Source organism: Dipodomys merriami, unplaced genomic scaffold (assembly GCF_024711535.1).
Source record: "Dipodomys merriami isolate MVZ:Mamm:240054 unplaced genomic scaffold, mDipMer1.0.p SCAF_15, whole genome shotgun sequence".
Classification (NCBI taxonomy): Eukaryota; Metazoa; Chordata; class Mammalia; order Rodentia; family Heteromyidae; genus Dipodomys; species Dipodomys merriami.
In genome coordinates, this window is record NW_027202826.1 from 13,883,788 (window position 1) to 13,895,338 (window position 11,551).

Consider the following 11,551-nt stretch of genomic DNA (forward strand, 5'->3'; position numbering starts at 1 on the left):
ATACTGGGATCACACACACACACACACACACACATATGAAACTATGCTGCTCTCATATTTTGTCATATTTTGTATACTTTTAACTATTGAACAAAAAAACCTGATAACTGGTAAGGAAATCTATATATTCTAATACCTTACTTTGTAAATAGACAATGTAGTCTAATAATCTAGCCTTGATCCTCCAAAGTATTGTGACTACAATATACATTCCCTTTGTAGTTGGTTGCCCCAATCTTAAGAATAAGTTGTCCTTCACAGTTGTGATGTTAGTCATGGAAAGACTTTTTTTAAAAATAGAAACAAAAACTCAAAGGTCTTGAGCTTAACTCCTCAAAACTAGGACTTCTTTTTTTTTGAAAAATAAATGTACCTCAAATATGTGATTTGTATATTTAATAATAATCTTACAGTAACTTAATAGTATTTTTAGGATACATGTTTCTACTTCTATACAGTCTTCAAAAATACAATAGTTCATGTTATACTATGTGGGTTTTTATTATTTTTATTTGAAAATGCTAAAAGCAGATGCTAAAAATGCTAAAAAAAAAAATACGTAAGTCGGACAAAAAGTATGTCTGCTTTGGACAATGTGACCCCTTCCCTTGCTCATTTTCAGTTTTTCCCACTGTGGGCAATATATTTTCATTTGAGACTGAAGGCTCATAAAGTCACCATGAGCCCCAGCTAGAGGCTCATGGTCAGTGAGCAAACATAAACATTCTCACAGTTGATCTAGACTGTCCCTGGCTTGTGAATATAAAATCAATGTGAATATATCTAGAAACTGGTGAAATCCTACATTAATAAGCAAGAATCACTGAAAAGTGAAGGACAAAGTTGAAACCTTGGAATCTCTACATCTACATCTATAGGAATTCAAGAAATCAATGAATAGTAAATGACAAATAATTACACTTGCATGTAATTAAGGAAACAGGTTTCTGAACATTCACACAGTGAGAGGAGAATATTCTTACAAGAGGACCACAGGGCTCAATAGCTTTGTGCATATGATCATATGAAATGATGCTTATCAAAATGAACTCCATGAAATGTAATCAAAAGTTTTGTTTTGTTTTGTTTTTGTTTTTATACTGCTAATGTTTCCCCCCCCCTTTTGGTTTATTCCCTTTGGTCACTTTTATTTTTATTTCTATACTCTTTATCTTATATATTAGTTTAGAAATCCTGATGGAATGTTTGAACTGAGTATCTTACTAGTTAAATAATACAATTTCATATCCTTTTTGTTGTTTTTTTTTTGTCGGTCGTGAGGCTTGAACTCTGGGTCTGGGCGCTGTCCCTCAGCTCTTCAGCTCAAGGCTAGGGCTCTACCACTTGAGCCACAGCGCCATTTCCAGCTTTTTCTGCTTATGTGGTGCTGAGGAATTGAACCCAGGGCCTCATGCATACAAGGCAAGCACTCTACCATTGAGCTACCTTCCCATCACCCACAATTTCATATCCTTTTAAGCCCCATTTTTGTTGTTGGAAGTGGTGCTGGTAGTGGGACTTGAACACAGGTCCTTGGTGCTGTCCCTGAGCCCTTTTATTCAAGGCTTGTGCTTTACCACTTTTAGCCACAGTGCCACTTCCGGTTTCCTGGTGCTTAATTGGAGATAAGAGCCTCATGGACTTTCCTGCATGGGGCTGGCTTTGAACCACTATCCTCAGATCTCTGCCTCCTAAGTAGCTAGCCATACAGGTGTGAGCCACCATTAAACTACTGTTTCACTGTACAGATGCCTGTACAGTCATCTACTTGATCAATGTGTTATTTATTTTGTATTTTTCATAAATTCATTCTACAAGGCAGATCCAGATTTTGTTTTTTTTGCAACTGTAGTGAAATCTGAACTATGGTTTTGATCAAAAAGACGTTTTTTTTGTTTGTTTGTTTTTATATATATTGACTTCAGTTGTTGATGGATTGCTTAATTTGTTAGTAGGCTGCACCTATTATTCTTTTGAGTTGATGTCCAGATTTATTTAGGAATACTACTTGGCAGTTTGTTTTTTGTTTGTGTATTTTTGTTTTTGAAGAACTTCATAGTTGCTGCAATAAATTGTTCTATTCTTCAGTATATGATCAACAAACTACATTTTTATAAAAATTTAGAATGGTCACAGCCATAACCTGCCAAGTCCACACACATGTGACCTGTTCCCTGTGAACTTCTTGATGAGCAGGTCATATATTAGGATAGTTCATAAAATTATTAAACCAGCATCAATCATTTTAAAACATTAGTTACTTAAATATTTTGATAAGCAAAAGTAACATCATGGTTGGACAAGAAACTCCTATTTACCCTTATCCCCCACTCAGAAGCAGATATGTGATTAAGCTGAAATGTGTTGGAAATGACCATATCAGCCAATTTAGAGTTCCTGATGATCAATTTACTGTGACGAATTTATCCTGTTGACGAATTTATTTGGCTTCCTGATGATGAATTTATTTATTATATTTTATCCGCTTGGTCTGAGATGATGATAACTTCTGGGACTTTTGCTTGGCTATTCTTCAACACCAAATCTCCAGAACGATATGCCACTTATTTGGTCTAATATCCCCATACATGCATTCTAAGATATAGAAATCCCTACATGAGTATACATTGGGCTCATTTTTCAAGAACAGACTAGGATTTCTGGAATTCTGTTAGTTCATACTTTCACTAGAGAACTTTAATAACATGCATCCTCTCCTGCTATCAGGATCTGATTAAACCTTGTGTTTAATATAGCCAGCTCATGAAGTATATGTATTTTCTCTAAGAATGTAGTCTCCCTTCACAATAGTAGCTGATTTCTCTGAGGAGAGTTTACCGTAAACAGGGTTATAAAGGCATTTTTTTCCCAATGAGATACAGTATCTACTTCAATCCTTGTATTCAGAGACTGAGATATAGCTCATGGTGTATTTTACATCATGAGAGCTAGTATCAGCTTTTTGCTTGTCAGCTTATAGTTTTTTGATGGTTGCATCTGTCAGCATCATATTCTGCATCTTAACTCTCCTAAGGCCTTGGGATTTATTAACTGTCACCACAGTTCTCAATGGAAAAAGACACCTGGCTATGGCTCTGAAAATGCTCTCCATCCAGATAATTACATTTATAAAAGAGTAATTCCACATTAAGAGCTCTAGTTAGTGATGTAAAAACATGCCCTACACAACATGGCAAGTATGGCTAGGAGTTTTATACCGATACCATTAATTGTGGCAGAAGTGTACTCTCAAGGACTGTTAATTGTCCTGATATTCTGATTCATTTCCTGCGCAAAGAGTCTTCACAATAATCCAGAAGAAACTTAAGGCAAGAAATAAAAGGAGCCTGTAGGTAGAGATGTGAGCGCTCTTTGTTGATAACGATCTGGAATCCATTCAAGGGGATATCGCCTGGGCAACAGGCTCTGCTGTACTGCTACCCCATACTATTCAATTTCACATCACTCCCTGAGGTATGGCAATGTTGAGTTGTAAAGCTGAAGACACAAGTTATATCTCTCCCTAGAGACATATGTGTCGATTCCTAAGTATGAAATCCCAGGATCCCTCTCATTCTATTTTCCATGTGAGCATTAATTAGGTGATAAAAATGATTTTTCAGTTCAGGACTTAGTCATGAACTTTAGCACAATTTTCCCTCCAGACACAGAGATAAGAGACCTTTACAGTTTTCTCATAGAATCCTTCTTTATTTCAGAATGTCCTCTGAGTTGGTAGTTCGCTGGAGTGTGCCTGTCATTTTCTTTTCTGTTGGGTGGATGACACTGAACCAAAACTATTCAAATGTACATCCATTTCATTTACCAGTGCTATCATCTCTCTCAAAGGGAGGCATGAGCCTGTCTTTCTTCTTTTACTGGCATCCAACTCCACTTCCTCCCAGGTGTGATGATGATAGAGCATGTCAGGGATTATTGTAAAAGTATATACATTTAGATAGCTGCTCATATTGCCAGCCTTCCTGAGAACGTAATACATTTCCAAGTTCTATACTGAGGATCTGCCTTAGAACCGTGGAGGCAAATACTAAGGAAGGATTCACGGGCCACAGTTATTTTGGAAGGAGCAGGATACACAAATGAAAGATTCAAAACCTTCCAAAGAAGCTAAGAGAAGCAAAAAAAGGTCCATTTTTAAACCTCCTCACACTATATGTAGCTGAAGTTTAAATCCATATGGAAGCATAGGTCTCAGAGCTATCCTGTACATTCTGGTGTGTGTGTGGCGAGGGGGGGGGGGGAGACACTCTGATTTCTGGTCCCAAGAAAAAAAAAGAATGTTTCAACATTTATAAACTTGTAAGAATTTTAGAATTTACAAGTGATAATTTTTCAAAAAATGGTATTGATTTAATTTATTTTTGTTTTATTTTGCAACAAAATTGCTGCTGTTATTTACCAAATAGTTTCAAAAAGGATAACAATTTATATTTATTAAAGGATATATCATTTCATCTCAGGTAAACTGTTAGAGAGTATAGAAAATGAGGTAAATATCATATAAATTTATGAAGCTAGGATGATTTTGATGCACATGCTATTATAAAGGTAAAAAGCTAAACTAGAAATTGTTGACAAATTATACTTATTCATACAGACATAAAATTTCTAAATCAAACAAAGAAATAAATTTGGCAGCATATTTAAAAAATAATTATTAAGTTCAAATTGTGTAATTCTATAGAGATAATTTTAATATAATACTCACTATCTCTTATGCTCCAGTTCTACAATATGAATTTCTTATTATCTAATAAATACATATTTATATTTATAAACACATTCCATAACTATTTACTAATATATATTCAAAAAACATGTATCCCATACTATCTATGTTTTTCTGGATATTATTTAAGTGTTTTGCATATAAATTGATTCAGTTGTTTTTCAAATAACTATTATCATTGAGTCACCTGTGAGGAATATAAAGAATTTACTCATGCTAAATAACAAATTAAACAAGATTTAAATGCTGTAAATGTGACTCTAGAGATTGGTACTTTCACTGTTTTACATAGCCTTAGTAAAATGGTCCAATGTCAGAAAAACTATATATTTCACCACATTAACTCCTTAAAGGAAGGGTCACATAATTAATTTAGTATATAGGGAAAGCATTTATGAAAATGGCCACAGCTAAATAGGAATAGAAAATAACATCTCTGAACCCCACATACTTTCTTTTTTTTTTTTGAAAAATCTCTTATAATAACACACCTAATAGTGAAAAGTGGAGGGGGAAGAAGTTGCTTGTCCCATTAGTTTCTATTTTTCTTTCCATTACAAGTTTTAACTAATCCAATAGGATAAAATATAAACTATCAGATGAGATCGGGTGCATTCAGGGTGGTGTGGCCATTCCCTCATTTGTAATTATTAGTATATGTCTGGGATAGTCCTAGCAGAGGATCACAACAGCCCAATAGCTATGTATATATGACCATATAAAGTGATGCTAATCGAAATGAACTCCGAGATAGGGAAACAAGAGGGTTATTTTTTCATTTTCTTGTTTTTATTTTGTTTTGAAGGTACTTTGTGAAGTTATTCCTTTTTTCTTTTTTTTTCCCTTTTGCTTTATCCCATTGTTACTTTCTTCTTTCTTTGGCAGTAGGGGGTCTTGAACTCTGGGCCTGGGCACTGTCCCTGAGTTCTTCAGCTCAAGACAAGCACTCCACCACTTGAGCCACAGCTCCACTTCTAATTTTCTGGTGGTTAATTTGAGATAAGAGTTTCACAGACTTTCCTGCCTGGGCTGGCTTTGAACTGTGATTTTCAGATCTCAGCCTCTTGAGTAGCTAGTATTACAGGCGTGAGCCATTGGCGCCAGGCACTGTTTTTGATTTTGGTACCTTGTGTATACACAAGACTGTATATACATCTATCTGATTTGGGGAAGGGAGAAGGAAAAACAAAATGGTGAGAAAAGGACAAAAGGTGAACCAATGCAATAGTGATACTCACAAGACATTATGTCGGTAATAAACTTTATAACTTTGCTGGGGGGATGTTGGGGTGGAGGGAAAGTGGTAGAAACGAGGGAGTAACAGTGCTTCACAAGATATGTACTCATTAACTCACTTATGTAATTAAGCCCTCTGAGATTACCCTTACAATAAAATAAAATAAAACTACAAAACATCAGAAGAAAAGACGTATGACAAACAATGCACTCACTCATTTAAGGAAATCTCAAGATAGTACAAACGATTATAAAAAGAACTTTAAAATGTACATAAAGTACTGTTGTTTTAGAGTCTTTTGGATGTTACAGCAAAACCCTATAAACTTAGGAGCTCATAAACAACAGAATTCTCTCTCACTTAATGTAAAAGAGAATGAGTTTTCTTGTTTCTGTTTATGAAGGCACCAATAAAATTCATGGTGTTACTAGTAGACTAACTAGTACCTCAGGTGTCCCATCTATTAGTATTTATCACTTTGAAATTCTTAGGATAAAAATTTTAAAATATAATATTGGGAATATGACAACCATGAGAGCATAGTAGAAGGTGTACACACACGCACACACACACACACACACACACACATATACTATATATTTACATATATATGTATAATAACTATAATTATCCATCAGCAATAAAAACTAGAATATGAATAAAATCAAAAATAAACTCTATCTTATATCTATGATAAAAGTATGAAGCACTTAGAGAATTATTCAAAAATGAATATAATATTCAGGTAAATAGAGTAGAATTAAACAAGGATACAATATCTTCTTTAAAACAAAATAACAAAATTCTAAATATGAGAAATGGTATACATCTCTGGTATTGTTCAATGAATAAGTAAATATAATTTTGTATCATTAGAAATAGGGCTATTATTGTTGAGTTTTTCACAATATTCAATATCCAAAGCCATTTTGAATAGTATTTTTTAATGAAAGCTCACTGGTGTGTGTAAAATGTAAGATAAGGTCTTTTACCACATCAAAAGTCAAAAGAACATAATTAAGTTACTGAGAATATTCCAAAATTGGCAGAGTAGACTTTTTTTAACTTTTTCATATGAAATCTATGTTCCTGTACCACAAATGAGCTAAATCTATACAATAGCATCATTAACAAAGCTAAAAAATAAAAATTAAAACAAATCATGATCTCACATATAGATGTTAGTTAGAAACATTAAATGGCCTTCTGACTTCTTACCTGCTCTTGTGGTGACACCTATCTGAAACTCTTGTTTCCTATAAGATGATCATTTTAATAACAATTATATTACTTTGGGGAAAAAAATGAGTTCCCTGCCCAGGAATTCATTTGAAATATTTTGCATACCTAACCAATCACAAATGTTGTTCAAGTGACCAAAAGGTAATGTGTTTGACCTTGGTTCAAACTCCAGGAAAACAGGGAAACCATGGTTAGATGACTTATGTATACACAACTCTAAGATTCATAATCTCTGAAGTAAAACCAGAAGGCAGTTGAATTCATTTGAAATATTTTGCATACCTAACCAATCACAAATGTTGTTCAAGTGACCAAAAGGTAATGTGTTTGACCTTGGTTCAAACTCCAGGAAAACAGGGAAACCATGGTTAGATGACTTATGTATACACAACTCTAAGATTCATAATCTCTGAAGTAAAACCAGAAGGCAGTTGAATTCTCCCTGTGCCATAAATTAGTATCTTAACTTTTACCCAGCCCAAATATAACTGTATTAAGTAGGACCACATGATAAATCAAAATAAAAATATTAATAACTTACTAGAAGGAAATATTTACACACTCAATGTGAAGCAAATGATTATTATATCATACTATAATAGTGTTTCTGTTCTAGCCATGCTTTTTTCTTGTAGCAAATGTGATGAAACTGAGGTAATCAAAATGAATTGAAACCTCTGTGATGACTGTTTTAAAAAAGAAAAAAAAGCTAGCATTTTTAACATGAATAGAACCTGACTTCTCCATTTAAAGAGCTTGAAATTGATAGCTAATAGGAGTAAAGTAGTACATGATTAAAGATATAAGAGAAAAAAGATAAGAATTCAGTTAGATAGTCAACTATTACCTAAGAATGGCAATACATAGGCATGCCATTATATATAACTGGATGGTAACAGTGACCCCAAAATCCTGTCAATTACTCTCTATTCATAGATTAAAAGAAGCAATTCTTTTACAGTTAGTAAGTCACATAGAGCTTTTTTCTAATTTTGTACAAGAAATAGAATAATACATAGATTCCATATATAGATATATATACACACACACATAGATACAGTGATATATACATATATATGTATGTATATATATAGAGAGAGAGAATATGTATGTGTTTTAGGTTGCTATGGGATATTATATAAGTTTGTTTTTACTGACAGCATATAAACTCTTTTTCCTGGATATAATTTAAGCAGATGATGTTTAGGTGCAGGCATGTTTGTAAGCAGAAGCATCTGGACTTTCTGTAATTTGGAAGTTATATTAAGAAGCTGTGTAATCCTCATTGTTGAACATTGGTTCACATATACACAAGCAGTGAGCTACAATGAGCATTTGCTTACCAAAGTGAAAACATGTTTTTTTTTAATTGAGGAAAACAGAAGTAAAATGGTGACTAAATGAACAGTTCTTGCTCTGAAAAGAAATTTAAGGTACAACTCAATCTAAACAATATGCCGTTCATTTTCCTTTCACAAATTCAATATACATCTAATTCCAAAAAGAGATGTGAAATTAAGGACTTCCTATTAGAGTCACAATGAGTTCATCTTTGAATTTTATATGCCACAGGAATCAGGCCTATTTGATTTGTGCTATTATTTCTTTAGATATTTATATTTGTAAAACCTAGAACAACCATTATCTGATGCAAGCATTTTTGTAGTTAGCTTAAAAATGTGTGGAGAAAAAAGCCGGGCGCTGGTGGCTCACGCCTGTAATCCAAGCTACTCAGGAGGCTGAGATCTGAGGATCGCCGTTCAAAGCCAGCCCGGGCAGGAGAGACTGTGAGACTCCTATCTCCAATAAACCACCAGAAAACCGGAAGTGACGCTGTAGCTCAAGTGGTAGAGCGCTCACCTTGAGCTGAAGAGCTGAGGGACAGCGCCCAGGCCCAGAGTTCAAGCCTGACGACCGACAAAAAAAAAAAAAAAAATGTGTGGAGAAGATCTTGAGGGATACAAAAGGAATCCTTGTCTGTAGATAGCTGCTTCTCCATAAAAACAAGAATTCTGGTAGAAAATGTCAAAATCCACTTTTGCAAAAATTCTGAAAATTAACCCCATATGCAGTTGATTATTCAAAACATTATTCAAGGAAGAAAGAATCACTGTGAATGAGAAGAGAGAGGTTTGAGATGGTATGATGCCCACAGCCTCTGCCCATCCCTTTAACCTTAACTGCAAAGCAACCTTGAAAAACAACCAACCAGTCGAATAGGTGCTTTGGAACCCTGATGCCTAGAAGCTACTGTGGAGAGATGAATGGGTTTGGAAATCCCCACAAAGTTTCACACAAGGGAACTGTCACCACTGCCTAGTGTGAGTTATTCCCCAAGAGTTTAGTTCTCAGAAAATGGTCTTTATTTCATTTAACTCAGGGCTTTTTCAGGGGAAATAGCTCTTATACGGGACTTTGAAACATTCACAAGTGATTTTTAAATTCTCACTTTTCTGAAGTAACCACAATTGGGACTGAGAATAGACAAACCAAATAAACAAAAGGAAATAGAATGAATTACAGAAGACCTTGGAAGGTCTAACACATTCCCAGGGATGAATAAGGGAGTGCTCATGTCCAAAATTGCATTCATGCCATGTATGGAAGGAGACCAACTTCTCTACTGTGACCTTAAGGCTCGAACCAGGAGGAAGCAAAAGCTAAGGGGCAGATGTAAACTGCAGTGGAGAAAGCAAAGTCCAGTACAAGCACAGGATCCTCCTATGATGCTGAATTTTCTAATGCAAGGCATTTAAGGAAATGTCGTACCCACCATCAGCTGACAATAAATATCACAAAATAAATACCATTTCTGCATAAAACAATGAATATATACTTTATAAAATGCCACAAAGCAAAGAATACAATACAGATACAATATATCAACAATAACAACCAATCTCTAACAAGAAGGGAATCTGATTTTCACAATTGCCACGTTATATTTCTACAATGTCTGCTTTGTGACAAAGTCTTGTAAAGCCTCACAAAGCCAAACTCAATCCACACAACATGTTCAAAGAAATTAAGGAAACCTGAAAATATGGATATCATATTTTACAGGGTAAAGGTTAGTACGTTGGAGCAATATGACCCAAAGGTGTCTATACATTCAAAAATATAATCCTAATCAAAATTACAGACACTCATGTTGCAAAAACTGACAGAGAATTCATATTAATGTATAAGTGACACACAATATTAAGAGCCATCATAGAACATTCTGAAGGTTTTATACTTTTCTGAGTTCAAAATCTGCTAGAAGCCTACATTGATTAAGATATGTTATACTGGCACTAGCAGGGACAAATAGACTAATGAAACACAATTGAAAATCTATAATGGTAGTTACTGTGAGATCAACTAAATGTTGACAAGATGACCAAACGTTAGAAAACGATGCTGGCAAGACTAGATTCTTACTTTTACCACTTATTTAAAAAACAGTAAAAATAAGCCTTAGATTTGAATACAAGAACTGGAAAAAACTACAAAATACTTACAAGAAATGGTTGGCAAGTCTTCTTTATGTATCAAAAGAAGAAGAGATAACAGAATCATAGAATAAACTTCATCAATATGAAAAAGGAGGAATTGTAGACACCATCAAGAAAATGGAAACATTGTGCCTCCTCCCAGCATGTTTAAAGGACATTGGAATTGAAATTTAATATCTGGCATCATGGGTTTCCTTGGTGGTGGGCATGGCAAACCTGATATTTCTATTGCTATATAACTTCTTTAATAGTTTATTTTGATGATAACTATAAGTGGTACATGCTTTCATTTTTCTAGTCTATCAACAGTTGAGAACCAACAGTTCAACTTTATCTTTTGTGTGTGAAATATTTTGTGTGAAAATACTGTACAGAAGGGTTAAAAATACATGGGCAAGATAATGAGTACATTTCTTAGCAAGCATTGTTGCCTCCTCCTTTGTTCCCCTTCCCATCCCTTCCCCTCTCCTCCTCCCTTCCCCCCCCCCCAAGTTGTAAAGTTCGTTTTTCAACATAACGACTTGTAATTCTTGTTGTTGCAATGGGTCCACCTGTATCCCTATTTAAATGATTTTTTTCCCTTTCCCTCCGCAAATGATACCAACATCAAATACAGTGAGAGCAGGGGTTGTACCGTGGGGGAGGGACATACAAAGCAACAAAGGAATCATCTTATAAATATGTTAGAAACAATCACATGAAATAAAAAAAAACATTTGAATACTTATCTTGGGGTTTATTTCACCTAACATCAACTTATCTGATCTTTTCTGCTTGTCTCAGACATATACTAGTTATTGCAAATAAGGGAAATTATAGTTCAAC

At 34.5% G+C, this 11,551-nt stretch overlaps 1 pseudogene; it reads left to right on the top strand.

Annotated features, from left to right (window-relative positions):
• Window positions 1–10,848: 10,848 nt before the first annotated feature.
• On the top strand, window positions 10,849–10,965 carry LOC138827068 (small nucleolar RNA SNORA8; annotated as a pseudogene).
• Window positions 10,966–11,551: the final 586 nt, after the last annotated feature.